Source organism: Ovis canadensis, chromosome 18 (assembly GCF_042477335.2).
Source record: "Ovis canadensis isolate MfBH-ARS-UI-01 breed Bighorn chromosome 18, ARS-UI_OviCan_v2, whole genome shotgun sequence".
Taxonomy (NCBI): Eukaryota; Metazoa; Chordata; class Mammalia; order Artiodactyla; family Bovidae; genus Ovis; species Ovis canadensis.
Window position 1 is genome coordinate 23,975,809 of NC_091262.1, and position 20,168 is coordinate 23,995,976.

The following is a 20,168-nucleotide window of genomic DNA, read 5'->3' on the forward strand; positions in this document are numbered from 1 at the left end:
CTCCTTTCATTCAAATATATTGGCAACTTGTTCTTTTTAATCTCTGAGAATAAACTAGGCAGTTTCATTTAATCTACAATTATGGCAATAAGCCTCATAACTTTGCTTTGCTTTGCTGGGCAGGCTGGGATAAGATTGCCTCTAGGTGGCTCGGTGCTGTTTCATCTTTTTACTATACGCACCACCTCTCCAGAGAGCTGGGGATAGATATATCCAAGCACTGAACAGACAAAATCACTTACATTTGTCATTTTAGCATTTAGGCTCCTAGGATTGTCAAAAGGATTCCTGATATATAAAATAAAGACGTCTCTGAGCAGGAGGGAGTCCAGGGATGTTTGCATGGTGGTTCCCTTAATATATGCAGCGTACACAGCCGTTCACTCCGGACGCCAATGTGGGGAGGAAGGGAAGGAGCGCTGCATGGAGCCCACTTGAAAAGGTTTCTCCAATGTGTCATTAAGGTGTTTCAGAGCATCTGTGTGGCTGCCACATGAACTGGATGGGAACACAAAGTAATCAATTTCAGTTGAGAGCACTAATTTATCACCTTGCCATCTTTTATTGCAAGGTAGAGAATCTCAATCCCTTATTCTCTCACTTTTTCTCTTTCACACACAGGCACACACACACACATCTATCTCCCATACATACCCACAAACTCTTAGACTCAACGAAACCTTTTTTGAAAAAATTTCATATCAAACTCCCAAATCAGAAAATTTTATCCATTTCGTCTTTAGTTAGCATGAATTTAGACTTGTGAAGATAGTTGAGTCACTGACATTTTTTCATATATTTGGAGGCTTTTTACATTTTCCTCTTTTGACTCCTAAAATAAGTTTGAGTATGATTACAGCATTAATGTAGGTCTGCTTCCTAAATTCATTCTCTGTCAGTTAGTAAAGAAAGCATTGATATTTTGCTTTTAGAGCTAAAATCCTAATCTGAAGGAACAATTTAATACAGTGGCTCAAATCTTAATTTCTGGGGTTAGGCTGGCTGCAAAGTCAAATTATCAAAGTAGAAACTTAAACCCTCAAAGCACTTAGGAGGAAGCATAGCTTGAAAGGTGGCATGACCGTCAACCTTTTGCTGTCACTAGCCCAGCCCGAGGGCCCCACTGTGACTTCTGCTTGCAAGTCCTGTGGGGTGTTTGACATGACAAGTCCAAGGCAGGATCCCTTTCTGGACATGGGACAGAACAGTCCAGGGAAGAGCACATGGAGATGGCAATCATTATCCAAAAATAGATTTTTCAGGTCTTAAATGTCCTTAAAGTAAATTTTGCATTATTTTTCTCAGCATTGAAAGTTCAGATTTCTAAAAAGACTTGAAAAGCACCTGAGGCATTTCATGGAATCCTTACTTTTAATCTTTTTTAGCTGAATCTAGATTCAACTTTGCTATCCTAGCCGCTTCATTTTTATTTCAGTAAACCATAATGTAGAAGCTCTCATTATGTGAAATGATTATCTTTGGAGCGTATTTTTTCTGGAAGTCTGGCATTTGTGTACGTTATTTATATCATAATATACAGCACTCCACCCACACCAAAAAATAAATCTTGTTTGGCCACTGAGGCCAAAGTTCATTTGTCCACTCCAGATGTGTTTTCCTTCAGAACCCCTACAAGTTCTCAGGGTTTATTTCATAAACTCTAAAATCCCACCACAAACATTTTTTTTTCCCTTTTAACTCCTAATATATATATTTTTTCCTCTGCAAGCCCTGATGTTCTCTCTGTTACTCCCAAAATTTCTCCCTAGACCCCAATTTCCTAACCAAAGCGCATTACTGATCTGATGCTTTCAACAGCCTGGTAGCACATCAATAAACTAAAGATTATTGTGCTTTGTCAGGCTTTATTTTGTAACATTATGGGAAATTCTCCGCTGTCTTGGATGAGTGCGTAAACTCTGATTGCTTGACAATTAACAGAGCTAGTAATAGAAAAGGCAATGCAATTTACCTTCGTACAAGGGATCTCAGTTAACAAAAATTAAACTATTGAACTCTCCTCTCCAAGGAAAGGGATGTTGCCTCATTATATTAAAAAAGAAAAACAGATTCCAGTGGCAAGTGGGCCCTCAGTCTGGCTGGAGGAATTTATTGTTCAGATTATGTGCTTTTCTGACATGCATACAAAATTATGGCTTTTAAACTGGACCAAACTCTCTCTTCATTAAATGAGTATTTCCCCCCTTTGGTACTATAATTCAAAGAGAGCCTTCTAGATAAATAATGTCGAGGGGGAGTATCTAAGTGTGCTCCGTGGTTTGGATGTTGAGAATATGTCCCTTATCTACAGGCTGGGAGTACAGCTCTTCTCTCTCTATCTCCTCCACTCTCTGCATCTCTGTCTGTCGGTATCACAGCACTAAAGAAGAAAATATACAGTGTAATTAAATACAGAACCATCACGCTAAAAGGGAGGAACTCCCACAGAGCAGAGCGCTGGGTTTTACAGACTCCCACGGAGACCATATGAAGCTTGCATTCAAAATGGCATCTGCAGCTTTGAGCCTGCCTTCTGCCCTTTCTGAGATTCTGCTTAGTTCAAAGAAATACTGTGTTTGAACACAGACATCCCGATAACTCCGTAAAGTCACAAGGGAAGTTGAGTCTTTGCTTCCCTCTTCCTCAGGAATTTCAACCTCTAAAATCTCTCTTTTTAAATAAGTTCTTATATACCCTCCTAATGCTCTCAAACTGGTTATCTAAAATCCTGAGTGAATGGTGAACAACTTTAGCTTTAAGCAGTATGAAAGATGAGCAACTGTTAGGCTCTAGAAGAGGCTGTTATAGTTCTAGTTGCCATGGAAGACACACAAAATTACAAGACTTGTTTCTGTCTCCAAGAAGTTCATGGTCCTGGGATCAGCCAATGATCTGTGGGCCAGATTTAGCCTGTCACCTGTTTCTGTGTGGTCTGCAAGGAAGAATGGTTTTTATATTTTCACGTGGTAGAAAAAAATTCAAACCAAGGAGACTTCCCCAGCAAGAATACTGGAGTGGGTTTGCCACTTCCTTCTCCAGGGAATCTTCCATATGCAGGGATCAAACCCACGTCTGTTATGTCCCTATATTGGCAGGTAGGTTCTTTACCATCAGCGCCACCTGGGAAGACCAGGTCAAAGCAAGAAAGGCTCAGGAATGAAGGATCGGTACTCAGTGCCATTGAAACAATTAATTCTGCTTCAAAAAATGGGAAATGACTGGCAAAGAAGTATTATGAGCAACAAGAACATCATTTATTGACAACATAAGGCGAAAACCATACATGTATATCCACCATGTTTCGTATTTCATGAGTCATTTTGGGGGGAACTTTAATAAAGTGAAGTTCCTGCTGTAACATTAATTACATGATTAATTCTAAATGATTATCTGCTAAAATCAGTGAGAAAATTCAAGGTATGGTTTTACATATGGTCATTTCAACCTTAAAACACAGAATGCAAGGGGTTAAGAACATTATGAGCTGTTTGTGGTGCAGGCTTACATACTCTGAAACACTGGTAGAAAATTATTTAAAATGTGATAGGCTTTGGGATTTAATTAGAAAGTAATGTAAAAGAAAATGCTTCATTATGAAATTATAATACAGTTGTGTTTAATTTTTCTTCTCATGTAATTCAAACATATTTTTCTTGTTTTCTTTGTATCCAGGCTTGGACAACTTCAGTGGCTACTCTGATTTTTATTTACCATCCGTTTTGTCCATAGAATGCTGCTTGACCTTATTGATGATATCATTGCATTATTTTAAAATAGTTTCCTTTTTTCTTTATGGCTCTGTTATTAAAAGTGCAAAAAGAATAGAAAAGATTTTATTACCATGTGTTTAAAATGGCTTGCATCTTAAAGAAGTCACAGAAATTATGAAAGCAGGATCAGGCAGTATTCAACCATAACACAGTTGAGGGACAGGAGAGTTGTGTCTAAAAGACAACACAGCTAATTAAATAAGTGAAATTCAGTTGTATGGGCACAATACTATGCATTTTAAGTGTGTGTAGCATGGTGGAGGGTTCATCTTTCTATATCAAGTGGCTGTGACTCCAGTCTCATTTACTTGTTAAATATTTATTGAGCACATACTCTGCTCTGGCTTTAAGGGTATGGGACTAAAGCTTAAGGGACATAGGACTGTGTCAAGCTGTAGGGACATAGAGACAAATGAGACAGACATTGACTATAGTCTAGAAAGAAAGACAGGCAAAGGAGATGATTAAATACAACGTGATCAGTTTAGTTCAGTTCAGTCGCTCAGTCATGTCCAACTCTTTTCGACCCCATGAACTGCAGCACGCCAGGCCTCCCTGTCCATCACCAATTCCTGGAGTTTACCCAAACCCATGTCCATTAAGTCAGTGATGCCATCCAACCATCACATCCTCTGTCATTCCCTTCTCCACCTCCCCAGGGCACTGTTAAAAAATATACAGTGGATATTGAGAAGTTTCTTAACCAAGACTGGGAGACAGGGGTAGAGGTCAATGCAAAGCTTTGTGGCTGAGGACAAGGTAACATCTCCTCCCTTTTCTCATCTCCCAGCCTCTATGGTGTGGCTGCTGTTCCACTGTGAACATTGCCAGTGTGAGGCAGAGAGAGCTCAGCCATCCTCCATCCTCACAACTTTTCTCTCCTTTCTTCTTCTTTCTCTCTCTCTCTGCTAAAATACAGTTTTGGAAATGGTGATGTCATTAAGGTAGGTGGAACTTTTAGTACCATTCTTGGAGATTTGTAAAAGTACTTGAAACAGGGATCTACTCCCATAAACAAACAGTAATGTTTAAACAATTAACAGTCATCTATGAAAACAATATTTAAAATCATTGCAGACTTTTTCTTCTTAAGTGTAGAGAGTAATAACAGATTTAAAATATCTAGAAGTACCACTTTGTTTCATTTTCATAAATATTGAGCTGTAATAATTTCTCTCTAAAAAAAAGTCTTCCCTTGGTTTCTAATCCACTAATACAATCCAATGTGACCTTGTCAATTTCAATGCAATGGCCATATTTGAACAGTGATCTTTAAGGCCATATAATAGTTTCCAAAGATAAGTAATGATGAGTGTTATGAATTTGTGCTTTGGGGTTTAAAATTGCCCTGTGTTGCCCTTAGACTTCTTACACATACAAATAGTACAAAGAGTTTAAGATGGGGAGTGTTGGGCTGGACTGGTGAAAGGCTTTTCTCTTTTCATGAAGAACAAACCTCTATCAGATGTGTTGAAATCTCCTACTTGACCCTTGTCTAACCTTCAACCCAAAATGCAAAATGTAAGATAGAGCTAATTCCAGAAAGCTGGTTTAAACAAACAAGCCAGCAGTTGACTATGTCTTTGAAAGGCTGATTTTCTTACTTTCCTCACACACAATCTGTTTAGGAAAACAAGAAGCCTATGACTCGAAGGTAAGTCACAAAAGTCTTATTGGGAGGTTGTAAGACTCAGAGCAACTATTTGAACACTGGTGTCCAAAATATCTGGTTTCCTGCTGCCTAAGTTTTCCAGAGTGAGACTGCTTGCTTCTGTAGACTTCATGGGTTTTCAAAATTTGTAAGAGTTCTAAATTTCTTGCAACAACTTAGTTAATTAAAACTTGAAGTATCCTCATTTATTTAGTGGGTTTTTTTTAATAGTTTGATTAAAAAAAAATCAATGTCTCTTTTTCTATGAAGCTAGCCAAAAGCTCCTCTGAGTTTAAGCTCCCTTTTTGCTGAAACTGTAAATTTCTAGTTTAGGTAAAGAAAGAAAAAATGTGAATTATTTTGTGCTCAGAATAACCTTTTCATTAATACTAAAATTTAGGTGATATGTATACTATAAAAAATATGTAAGAAGTTATAGTCTGATTACATTTGAGAGATAGTAAATAAAAATTGCAAAAATTATTTACAAAATTATCCATTGGTTGTACAAATAGAGAGAATTTGGATATTGTATACATGTGCATGTAACTAATATATTGCCTTGACTGACTAATGAAATTTATAGGTGCTTTCACCAGAAAAAAAACAAAAAACAAAAAACTATAAGTTAACAATGTATTTATATATACTTAAACCAAGTTTTGAACACACCAAATCCTTTTGACTTTAGAATTAGTTTTATCTGTATGTGTTTATCTATGTGTGAGTGTGTGTGTGTGTGTGTGTGTGTGTGTGTGTGACTCATTTATCTCCCTCATGGCCCAGACATGGAAAAGATGCAGCCAACAGCCTGGAGCTCTTGAGAATGTGATTGAAAATGTGAGAGCATCAAGATACTGTTGAGGAGTATCAGGGAGGTCAAGGGTATGAACTGAGAAAGATACACACCAATGGAAGAGTTCAGAAAACCACCAAATTTCAGGATTCATGACTCCTAACATCTCACTCATATTCTTTAGGAAACAAACACAGAACTGAGAGTGCTCATCTCAGTTAGGGGCTGAACTGAAACTAGACACAGAGGCCTCTAACTCCTAATATCATCCTTCTATTGCATGAAGAAACTATACTCTTACTTTTAAAAAAAATTATTTTAATTGGAGGCTAATTACTTTAAATATTGTGGTGGGTTTTTCCATACATTGACATGAATCAGCCATGGATGTACATGTGTCCCCCATCCTGACCCTCCCTCGCACCTCCTTCCCCATCCCATCCTTCAGGGTCATCCCAGTGCACCAGCCCTGAGCACCCTGTCAAATACATCAAATTCTGGACTGGCGATCTATTTCACATATGATAATATACATCTTTCAAGGCTATTCTCTCAAATCATCCCACCCTCACCTTCTGCCACAGAGTCCAAAAGTCTGTTCTTTATATCTGTGTCTCTTTTGCTGTCTCGCATATAGGATCATCGTTACCATCTTTCTATATTCCAGATATATGCGTTAATATACTGTATTGGTACTTGTTTTTCTTTCCGGCTTACTTCACTCCGTATAATAGGCTCCAGTTTCATCCACCTCATTAGAACTGATTCAAATGTATTCTTTTTATTAGCTGAGTAATGTTCCATTGTCTATATGTACCACAGCTTTCTTATCCATTCATCTGCTGATGGACATCTAGGTTGCTTCAATGTCCTGGCTATTGTAAACAGTGCTGCAATCAACACTAGGGTATACATGTCTCTTTCAGTTCTGGTTTCCTCGGTGTGTATGCCCAGCGGTGGGATTACTGGGTCATAAGGCAGTTCTATTTCCAGTTTTTTAAGGAATCTCCACTGTTCTCCATAGTTGCCGTACTAGTTTGCATTCCCACCAACAGTGTAAGAAGGTTCCTTTTTCTCTGCACCATCTCCAGCATTTATTGTTTGTAGACTTTTTGATAGCAGCCATTCTGACTGGCATGAGATGGTACCTCATGGTGGTTTTGATTTGCATTTCTCTGATAATGAGTGATGTTGAGCATCTTTTCATGTGTTTCTTAGCCATCTGTATGTCTTTAGAGAAATGTCTGTTTAGTTCTTTGGTCCATTTTTTGATTGGGTTGCTTATTTTTCTGGAATTGAGCTGCAGAAGTTGCTTGTATACTTTTGAGATTAATTCTTTGTCAGTTGCTTCATTTGCTATTATTTTCTCCCATTCAGAAGGCCGTCTTTTCACCCTGCTTATAGTTTCCTTCATTGTGCAAAAGCTTTTAAGTTTAATTAGGTCCCATTTGCTTATTTTTGCTTTTATTTCCATTACTCTGGGAGGTGGGTTATAGAGGATCCTGCTATGATTTATGTCAGAGAGTGTTTTGCCTATGTTTTCCTCAAGGAGTTTTATAGTTTCTGGTCTTGCATTTAGATCTTTAATCCATTTTGAGTTTATCTTTGTGTGTGGTGTTAGAAAATATTCTAGTTTCATTCTTTTACAAGTGGTTGACCAGTTTTCCCAGCACCACTTGTTAAAGAGATTGTCTTTTCTCCATTGTATATTCTTGCCTCCTTTGTCAAAGATAAAGTGTCCATAGGTGTGTGGATTTATCTCTGGGCTTTCTATTTTGTTCCATTGATCTATATTTCTGTCTTTGTGCCAGTACCATAATGTCTTGATGATTGTAACTTAGTAGTAGAGCCTGAAATCAGGCAGGTTGATTCCTCCAGTTCCATTCTTCTTTCTCAAGATTGCTTTGGCTATTTGAGGTTTTTTGTATTTCCATACAAATTGTGAAATTATTTGTTCTAGTTCTGTGAGAAATACCACTGGCAGCTTGATAGGGATTGCATTGAATCTATAGATTGCTTTGGATAGTATACTCATTTTCACTATATGGAGTCTCCTAATCCACGAACATGGTATACTTCTCCATTTTATACTCTTACTTTTAAAAAATGTAATAATCCTCAGTAACTTTAACCCACCATAAAAATCTAAGGACATACTCAGTCTGCTGTTGATCTGATTGTCACACCTTTATAAGTGATCTCCTTGAGATTTTGCAAAGTTGATATAAAATACATGGGTTGTGGACTAATTAAATTGATCCTAATTAGTAGTTAGAATGACTTTAAATATCTGAATTGTTTATCTTCTCTGGAAATTTCTCATCTTTTATCTCTTTGAGTATTGACTTTCTGCTGTTCTCTCTAGTTTTCTAGTGCTGATCCTCCTTTCAAATGTACATTAGACTATTTGTTTTTATCCTTAAACACTCTTAGCCATTCAACAATAATTTCTATCACTTTATTCTCTGTGATTTTCTTTTCCAACTTCCAATTTTAAAAATTTATTTCCTACAGTGTCTAATATCCCGTTTCAACCATCTTTGGAGGTTTCTCCTCATACAAGGACTTGATAAGAACGTCAGTCTTATGAGAATGTATCTGTATGTCTGTGTGTGTATTGTGTGTATATTTGACTGTCTGCTAAGCATTTGAAAGAATATTGTGGCATGCTAGACTTTTTTGGCTTGCATTCTCTTCACTTTTGCCCTTTCATTTTGATAGTTTCCTTTCTGTGCTTACTTGCATAATCCTTAAAAATTATTTTTACTTAAATAAATTAACTCCCTCCCAACTAAGGTACAGGCATAATTCGTTTTATTGAACTTTGCTTTATTACTGTTTTACTTGGGTTTCTCTTACCTTGGATGTAGGGTATCTCTTCACAGCTGCTCCAGCAAAGTGCACTTGCTGCTCCTTACCTTGGACGAGGGGTATCTCCTCACTGCCACTCCTCCTGACCTTGAACACAGAGTGGCCAAGGTAAGAGAAACCCAAGTAAGATGGTAAGTGTTGTGAGAGGGCATCAGAGGGCAGACACACTGAAACCATAATCACAGAAAACTAGTCAATCTAATCACACAGACCACAGCCTGGTCTAACTCAATGAAACTAAGCCATGCCCTGTGGGGCCACCCAAGAAGGGCAGGTCATGGTGGAGAGGTCAGACAGTATGTGGTCTGCTGGAGAAGGGAATGGCAAACCACTTCAGTATTCTTGCCTTGAGAACCCCATGAACAGTATGAAAAGGCAAAATGATAGGATACTGAAAGAGGAACTCCCCAGGTCAGTAGGTGCCCAATATGCTACTGGAAATCAGTGGAGAAATAACTCCAGGAAGAATGAAGAGATGGAACCAAAGCAAAAAAATTACCCAGTTGTGGATGTGACTGGTGATAGAAGCAAGGTCCAATGCTGTAAAGAGCAATATTGCATAGGAACCTGGAAGTCAAGACCACGAATCAAGGCAAATTGGAAGTGGTCAAACAGGAGATGGCAAGAGTGAACGTCGACATTCTAGGAATCAGCAAACTAAAATGGACTTGAATGGGTGAATTTAACTCAGATGACCATTATATCTACTACTGCGGGCAGGAATCCTTTAAAAGAAATGGAGTAGCCATCATAGTCAACAAAAGAGTCTGAAATGCAGTACTTGGATGCAGTCTCAAAAACGGCAGAATGATCTCTGTTCGTATCCAAGGCAAACCATTCACAATAATCCAAGTCTATGCCCCAACCAGCAACACTGAAGAAGCTGAAGTTGAATGGTTCTATAAAGACCTACAAGACCTTTTAGAACTAACACTCAAAAAAGATGTCCTTTTCATTATAGGGGGCTGGACTGCAAAAGTAGGAAGTCAAGAAACACCTGGAGTAACAGACAGATTTGACCTTGGAATATGGAATGAAGCAGGGCAAAGGTTAATAGAGTTTTGCCAAGAGAATGCATTGGTCATAGCAAACACCCTCTTCCAACAACACAAGAGAAGACTCTACACATGGACATTACTAAAATCAGATTGATTATATTCTTTGCAGCCAAAGATGGAGAAGCTCTATACAGTCAGCAAAAACAAGACCAGGAGCTGACTGTGGCTCAGACCATGAACTCCTTATTGCCAAATTCAGACTTAAATTGAAGAAAGTAGGGAAACCCACTAGACCATTCAGGTATGACCTAAATCATATCACAGTGAAAGTGAGAAATAGATTTAAGGGAATAGATCTGATAGGCAGAGTACCTGATGAACTATGGATGAAGGTTCATGACATTGTACAGGAGAGAGGGATCAAGACCACCCCAAGAAAAAGAAATGCAAAAAAGCAAAATGGATGTCTGGGGAGGCCTTACAAATAGCTGTGAAAAGAAGAGAAGCAAAAAGCAAAGGAGAAAAGCAAAGATATAAGCATCTGAATGCAGAGTTCCAACGAATAGCAAAAAGAGATAAGAAAGTCTTCCTCAGCAATCAATGCAAAGAAATGGAAGAAAAAAACAGAATGGGAAAGAGTAAAGATCTCTTCAAGAAAATTAGAGATACCAAGGGAACATTTCATGCAAAGATGGGCTCAATAAAGGACAGAAATGGTCTGGACCTAACAGAAACAAAAGATATTAAGAAGCAGTGGCAAGAATACACAGAAGAACTGTACAAAAAAGATCTTTACGACCAAGATAATCATGATGGTGTGATCACTTACCTAGGGCCAGACATCCTGGAATGTGAAGTCAAGTGGGCCTTAGAGAGCATCACTATGAACAAAGCTAGTGAAGGTGATGGAATTCCAGTTGAGCTATTTCAAATCCTGAAAGATGATGCTGTGAAAGTGCTGCACTCAATATGCCAGCAAATTCGGAAAACTCAGCAGTGGCCACAGGACTGGAAAAGGTCAGTTTACATTCCAAAGAAAGGCAATGCCAAAGAAGGCTCAAACTACTGCACAATTGTACTCAACTCACATGCTAGTAAAGTAATGCTCAAAATACTCCAAGCCAGGCTTCAGTAATATGTGAACGGTGAACATCCTGATGTTCAAGCTGGTTTTCGAAAAGGCAGAGGAACCAGAGATCAAATTGCCAACATCCACTGGATCATGGAAAACGCAAGAGAGTTCCAGAAAAACATCTATTTCTGCTTTATTGACTATGCCAAAGCCTCTGACTGTGTGGCTCACAATAAACTGTGGAAAATTCTGAGAGAGATGGGAATACCAGACCACCTGACTTCCTCTTGAGAAACCTATATGCAGGTCAGGAAGCAACAGTTAGAACTGGACATGGAATGACAGACTGGTTCCAAACAGGAAAAGGAGTGTGTTAAGGCTGTATATTGTTACCCTGCTTATTTAACTTCTATGCAGAGTACATTATGAGAAACGCTGGACTGGAAGAAACACAAGCTGAAATCAAGATTGCTGGGAGAAATATCAATAACCTCAGATATGCAGATGACACCAACTTTATGGGAAATAGTGAAGAGGCACTAAAAAGCCACTTGATGAAAGTGAAAGAGGAGAGTGAAAAAGTTGGCTTAAAGCTCAACATTCAGAAAACTAAGATCATGGCTTCTGGTCCCATCACTTCATGGCAAATAGATGGGGAAACAGTGGAAACAGTGGCTGACTTTATTTTGGGGGGCTCCAAAATCACTGCAGATGGTGACTTGCAGCCATGAAATTAAAAGACATTTACTCCTTGGAAGGAAAGTTTTGACCAACCTAGATAGCATATTCAAAAGCAGAGACATTACTTTGCCAACAAAGGTCTGTCTAGTCAAGGCTATGGTTTTACCAGTAGTCATGTATGGATATGAGAGTCGGACTGTGAAGAAAGCTGAGCACTGAAGAATTGATGCTTTTGAACTGTAGTGTTGGAGAAGACTCTTGAGAGTCCCTTGGACTGCAAGGAGATCCAACCAGTCCATTCTCAAGGAGAGGAGTCCTGGGTGTTCCTTGGAAGGAATGATGCTAAAGCCTCATGCGAAGAGTTGACTCATTGGAAAAGATTTTGATGCTGGGAGGGATTGGGGGCATGATGAGAAGGGGACAACAGAGGATGAGATGGCTGGATGGCATCACCGACTCAATGGACATGAGTTTGAGTGAACTCCAGGAGTTGGTGATGGACAGAGAAAGCTAGCGTGCTAGCTAGCTTTACAATTTGTAAGGCTGAGATAGCCATGGTGATTCCATTGATGGATCTGAGCAAAGTAAATCAAAAACTTTCTGAGAAGAACTCATGATTGAAGAGGTCAAAATATCAACATTCACAGGAATTTGGGAGAAGCTGATTTGAACCCTCATAGATAATGTTGAAGGGTTCCAGACATCAGTGGAGGAAGTATCTGCAGATGTGGTAGAAATAGCAAGAGAACTAGAATTAGAAGGTATGACTGAATTGCTGAAATCTTATGACAAAATTTTAACAGATGAGTGGATGAGTAAAGAAAGTAGTTTATTGAATGGAAGCTAACACCTCATGAATATTCTGTGAAGATTGTCAAGATGACAAAACAGATCTAGAATTATATATATATATATATATATATATATATATATATATATATATATATATAAAATTATGGTCGACAGGGTTGACTACAGTTTTGAAAAAAAATGTTATACTGTGGGGGAAGTATTATTAAACAGCATTGCAGGATGCAGAGAAATAGTTCATGCATAGAAGAGTCAATTGTTGGGCAGACTTCATTGTCCTCTTATTTTAAGGACTTGTCCACAGCCACCCCAACCTTTAGCAACCAGCACCCTTATCAGTCAGCTGTCATCAACATTGAGGCAAGACCCTACACTAGAAAAAGATTATAACTCAGGCTCAGAATGATGGTTAACATTTTTATCAATAAATTATTTTAAGTAAGATATGTACCTTTTTTAGATACGTTAATATTACACACTTAATATACCACTGTATGGTGTAAACATAAGTTTCATATGCACTGAAAAACCAAAAGAGTAAGTGTTACTCACTTTGTTGTGGTAGTCTGAACCTGCAAAATCTCTGAAGTGTGTCTATAAACTGTACATTGTTTGAAGTATTCCAGTGAATTTTGAAATGTTGAATGTGAAAGGAATCAGAGTCATTGTCTGGTGTCTCCAGGTAAACATCTCCAGATTGGTGAGACCAATTTTTATCACTGTAACCATTCATTCATCTGAAAACTCCTCTTGGAAATTTACTGTTCAGTTATTCTCATTCTGTTTCTCCCCTTCTCACCCAAGATTTGAAATTTTGGTTGTGCATTTAGTTTATAAGCACACAATGTAGTTGACTTTCTCAATTTATTGATGAGGACACCACATTCAAACTATTCTGTTGACTAAGTTCATGCTGGTATAATAGCAGGTTGACACATGACTGAAACTTGGTTATTTGTCTTCTAGTCCTTCTAAAAACCAAGTAGATATTTGTTTTTATTTATAGAAACCAATAAACTACTTTCTATTAAATGTATGATATCCCAATATTATGCTAAATAACACTTCAAGCCTTTTAGGAAAATAATCAGAGGAAGTTCTGAGTTAACTGCCTCTCCTGTGTAAATCACCAATGAAGAAAGCACTATCAGTAGTTATATGGTACTCTCATATTTTTCTTTAAATTGAGGCATAGTTACTATACAATGTATTAATTTCTGCTGTGCAATGAAGTGAATCAGCTATTCAGTCAGTTCAGTTCTGTCGCTCAATTGTGTCCAACTCTTTGTGACCCCAGGGACTGCAGCATGTCAGGCCTCCCTGTCCATTGCCAATTCCCAAAGTTTGCTCAAATTCATGTCCATTGAGTTGGCGATGGCATGTAACCATCTCATCCTCTGTCATTCCCTTCTCCTCCTGCATGCAATCTTTCCCATCATCAGGGTCTTTTCAAATGAGTAAGTTCTTCGCATTGGGTGGCCAAAGAATTGCAGTTTCAGCTTCAGCATCAGTCCTTCCAATGAATATTCAGGACTGGTTAGATATTCTTGTAGTCCAAGGAACTCTCAAAAGTCTCCAATACCACAGTTCAAAAGTGTCAATTCTTTGATATTCAGCTTTCTTTATAGTCCAACTCTCACACCCATACATGACTACTGGAAAAACCATAGCTTTGACTAGATGGACCTTTGTTGGCAAAGTAATGTCTCTGCTTTTTAATATGCTATCTAGGTTGGTCATCACTTTTCTTCCGAGGAGCAAGCATCTTTTGATTTCATGTCTGCAGTCACCATTTGCAGTGATTTTGGAGCCCTGAAAAATAAAGTCTCTCACAGTTTCCACTTTTTCCCATCTATTTGCCATGAAGTGATGGGATCGGATGCCATGATCTTAGTTTTCTGAATGTTGAGTTTTAAGCCAACTTTTTCACTCTCCTCTTTACCTTCATCAAGAGGCTCTTTAGTTCTTCTTTGCTTTCTGTCATAAGGGTGGTGTCATCTGCATATCTGAGGTATTGATATTTCTCCCGGCAATCTTGATTCCAGCTTCTGCTTCATCCAGCTCAGCGTTTCTCATGATGCACTCTGCATATAAGTTAAATAAGCAGGGTGACAATGTATAGCCTTGACGTACTCCTTTCCCTATTTGGAACCAATCTGTTGTTCCATGTCCAGTTCTAACCGTTGCTTCCTGACCTGCTTATAGATTTCTCAAGCAGCAGGTCAGGCGGTTTGGTATTCCCATCTCTTAAAGAATTTTCCACAGTTTGTTGTGGTCCACACAGTCAAATTCTTTGGCATAGTCAATAAAACAGAAGTAGATGTTTTTCTGGAACTCTCTTGTTTTTTTGATGATCCAACAGATGTTGGCAATTTGATCTCTGGTTACTCTGCTTTTTCTAAATCCAGTTTGAACATCTGGATATTCACGGTTCACATACTGTTGAAGCCTGGATTGGGACTTTTGAGCATTACTTTGCTAGCATGTGAGATGAGTGCTATTGTGCAGTAGTTTGAGCATTCTTTGGCATTGCCTTTCTTTGGGATTGGAATGAAAACTGACCTTTTCCAGTCCTGTGGCCGCTGCTGAGTTTTCCCAATTTGCAGGCATATTGAATCAGCTATTATGCATACATACCTGCCCTCCCTCTCAGAACTCCCTCCCAGGTTCCATCCATCTACATCATCGCAGGACACCAAGCTGAGCTCCCTGTGCAACACAGTAGGTTCCCACTAGTTGCCTATATCACCTATCACAGTGCACGTACATCAGTCCCAGTTTCCCAGCTCATCACATCCCCTACCCGGTGTGCAGTGAAATGTTGCTCAGTCATCAAAAGGAATGAAATTGGATCTCTTAAGAAATTTACTTCCAACAGTTACAGATTTGATGTTAGCTAACTCTAAGTAGGCTTTCTCCCAATATATAAGATTATGAACTGGCAGAAAATATTTCAGAGGGTATGTCTTTAACATGTTTTATTCCAAAATTCTTATTACTTCAACTATGTATTAAACAACTATTATGTGCTAGTTAATGTCTGTCTCACTCTGGGTTTGCCAAGAGGTCCTTGGACAACAGCTTGTATACTACTTGTCTGTTAAGTAGTAAAAATCCCAGGAAAGCAAAAGAGAGGGAAAAGAAGAACAGAGAGGGGAAAAGACAAGAGCCCATCTGAGGTTTCTTACTGAGCCAGTGGCAACATTGTAAGAGATTTCAGGTAACTGCTTTCCAAGAGATTATATAAATGGCTGTGCCTCCTGACAGTCCTTTCTGAAGAAGAAATGAATAATGTGTTATCCACTGGCTCTGGTCGTCTGTTGGTCCAATGCTTGCCACACAGAAGGCTAATTCACTTGCATTTCTGGATTGTACATGCCTCAGCCTCAACTATGAAGCCTTTGAGAAGGATGAGTAAGAAGTGAGGAGCTGTAGGGCTGTGCCTCTGTAATACTGGGTAAAGTTCTCTTAGAACTAGTCTTTCCAGTGTTAACTAGGAAGAGAATAAGTAGCCAAGGGCCCTGGGCAGGGATTAGGCTGATAGGAGCAGATACATGTGCTAAGAAAACCAGGATAAGGGTTTTCACCTTCCAAGGAGGGTAATGATTCAAGGTGAGTATCACAACCAACAGCAAAAAACTGTATTTGCCGCATAAGTTCCACAACAATGATGCTGTGAGACCAAATGTGAGGGCAAATTAATGCAGTAACAACATACTAAAAAGCAGAGACATCACTTTGCTGACAAATATCTGGATAGTCAAAGCTATGGTTTTTCCAGTAATCAAGTATGGATGTGAGAGTTGAACCATAGAGGGCTGAGCACCCAAGAATTGACGGCTTCAAATTGTAGTGCTGGAGAAGACTCTTTATAGTCCCTTGGATAGTAAAAGCAAATCAGTCAATCCTATGGGAAATCAACCCTGAATATGCATTGGAAGAACTAATGCTGAAGCTGAAGCTCCAACACTTTGGCGACCTTAAGCTAAGAGTGGACTCAATGGAAAAGGCCTTGATGCTGGGAAATATTGAGACCAGGAGAAGAAGGGGCCAACAGAGGATTAGATGGTTGGATGGCACCATCAACAATGGACATGAGTTTCAGAACTCCAGGAGATAATGAAGGACAGGGAAGCCTGGCATGTTAAACTCCATGGGATGGCAAAGAGTCAGACTCAAATTAGGAACTGAAAAACAAAAGTTGAAAGTAAAGAAATACCTAAGCTAACATCTAAAGATGGGATAAAGTTATTTCATCAAAAAGAAATTAGACAGAGGATAGAGGGAAGAGCTTTCAGGATGAGGAAACAGAATGTACAAAATTATAAGGAAGAAAGGTGATAATTAGGAAAAAATGTAAATAATACAATAGTTTTGTCCAAAATGTGTACATGAGATATATAGCACTGCCAATTTTTCTACTTGTAAGCAAATTTATTGATTGCAAAATGGGTATACAAAGCATTTTGTAGAGATAACCTTTATGGATGATATCTGTGAGAGAAAGAAAGCAGCTGCCTTTGAAAGAAGGCAAGAGTACAGCTCGCTATCTAACTATCTAGCCCCCATCAAATATTCTTATTATAATATAATAACCATAATTAATAAGGATGATAGACAACCATTTGTATTTGCAATGAAAGAGTAACTGGTGCTCATTTTCCTTTGATAATGCTACTACTGAATTAATCATACCCTTGATGAATTACTGAAACACAATGTTATACTATTGTAGGTGTCCCCATTTTTTGCAGCCATTTAAGATTGTTTTTATTATGAAGTATTATAGTCTTGTAATGGTAAAATTAAACAATTGATAGTGATGCAGGAAAGATAACTTTTCTGGTAATTCCTTTAAAAATGTGTCTTTTTATTGTGCATCTATGTGTTTAAAGTATGTACGTGTTTTATTGTATTTCTTGATAGAAGACCAATTGATTTTTTTTTTTCAGAAATGCACAAGCAAAACAGGCAGAAAGAAAGAACAGAATTTCTTCTCCCCAGTTTTGGTGGATTGAAGCCAGGAACGTAATGACAATTTAATGTACTTCATCATGTCACGTAGAAATATAAAACCCATTGATGTGAAAAAAGAAGGAATCTCTTGAGTAAGGTTAGGAAATTAGAAAGTGTTTGTTTCTTAGTCATTGAAATCTCACTGGTCGGCTTGGTTGTTTGCTTTTTAGCATAGAAATTCAATGTGACAACTTCGAATAGTTTAGAAATTTGGTGTAAGTATCCTGTTCTAGAAGTGATTTGTTCAGTCCATTTATTCCTACAATGCTGCTAAATGAATTCTACACAACAAACTCACTTCAGTGATTTTCAATTCTCTAAATGACCCCTAAATTTCTTATTATGAGGATTGCAACATAACTTCGTGCAATGGACATCGCTTTCCTCTATGTGTGAAATGCCATATGGTTGAAAAAATATTAAGAACTAATGTCATGCTTTGCCCATCAACTTTGATAACCATCTCAAAATAGTGGTAACTTTTTCATTGTTGACTGTGAATTTGGCAAGGTTACTTGATCTTTTGTTCTTCCACTGGGTATTAATTCATGGCAAACAGCATAATTATATTAGCAAAAATTCCGTAAGCCCCAGCATATCTTTCTACAGCAGCAAACACAGTCAGCATTATGGCCAGAATTGTGTTTCCTTGGCTGATGCTACTATACTGTCTGACGACATCAGGGGCTTTTAGCTTTCCTGTTGTTACAAATTGACAGCATTTTAATAGCACGCAGGAACAAGATAGCTCTGCACACTAGTATTTTCCTATATTCAGAAAAACCATATGTTAACACAGCTCAACATTGCATGGATTTAGATGGAAAATGAATTCTATCTTGTCTCTTGAAATATAATGACATGACCATACTGTAATATGTCTACCATATGAGGCAACTGTTAGGTTCTTCCTAACCACTACTATAAAGCTATTTTATTCTACTGGCTAAACATATTTGTTCTGTGCTGAGTACCTTAAAAACTCAAGTGGCTGACTCAGAGTTTGCTCCTAAAGTTATTGTTGGGGTTTGTTTGGGGTGCTAATTCTGAGAGAGCTGACAAAGATAGGACTTGTGTAATTGGAGATCAAAATACGATGGTCAGAACTTCTCTGGTGGTACAGTGGTTAAGAATCTGCCTGCCAGTGCAGAGGACATGGGTTCTATCATTGGTCTGGAAAGACTCCACATACCTTGGAGCAACTAAGCCTGTGGGTCGCAACACTGAGCCTGCACTCTAGGGCCCATGAGCCGCAACTGCTGAGTCTGTGTGCTCCAACTCCTGAAGCCCATGGGTCTGTAGCATTCAGCGTGTGAGAGCTTAGCCCAGTCTCCTTTGCTGCTGCTACATTTACTCCACTAAAATCCCAGTCACACCTCATTTCTATTCCTCAGAAAAAGTTCACTTGTTCTCGAATGTGCATATTGTAGAAGTTATATCGGTTTCTTATCTTGGATTCAGAACCTTCCACAAACTGGTCCCAAGCTGTCTATTCACTTGCTGGGTTCTTGATAAAGCATTGAGCACGTCAGACTCTTTGCCTTCAGAAACAGGCCACCATGGTCTTAGGTACCCTCATGTGGGCAATTCCGTTGTGTGGGTGCCTTTTCCCAGTCTTTGATTCCTCTGATTCAACTCATTCTCCTATGTCCAATTCAAATATGCTTCCAGCCCAACACCTTCATCTTCTTTTCAAGGTGGAATAATCTCCTATGAAATTCCAGGAGCATGTATCATGCACTTTAATTATTGGATCTAATTTAGTAATAAAGAATAATGATAAGTGGTCACTACAGGCAAAAACTTTGAAGCCTGAGAGAATTACTGTTAATTCGTGACTACTCCTAAGAGGCTGACCTTGAGAAATTGACTTAATCTCTAGGCTCAAATTTCCTAATCAGAAAAATCATGGATAATAATATGACCCAATTTGTTTGTTTAATTCTGAGCTTTAATTTAAATCTTGCATGTAAAATATTTTGGATACTTCCTGGCAAATGTATCAACTATTATTTCTGTCCAATTACTATCATTCCAGGAAAAAGCTAAGCCCTTGACGTGCCTGTATCTTCAATCATTCTATAAGCATTCTTGGCTCAAGCAACCTTCAGTGATTCTGCATACCATGAATTATATACTCTTACAAATTCTAGCTCAAAAAATATGTATTCAATGAATTAATTAACCAATACTTTGTTAGGCAAAACTTTCCTGATCCTTTCCTAATTAATACTTCTATGTAAACCTCTGTTTATATCATGTAAAATATTTTATTAAAATAGCTTAGGTAGTAAGAGTGGCTCAGAGGTAAAGAATCTGCCTGCCAATGCAGACGTGGCTTCAAACCCTGGGTCAGGAAAATCCTCTAGAGAAGGAAATGGCAACTCACTCCAGTATTATCGCCTAGGAAATATGGACAGAGGAGCCTGGCAGGCTACAGGCCTTGTGATAACAAGACTTGGAATGACTTAGTGACTTAGTGGCAAGTGACTAATCAACATAA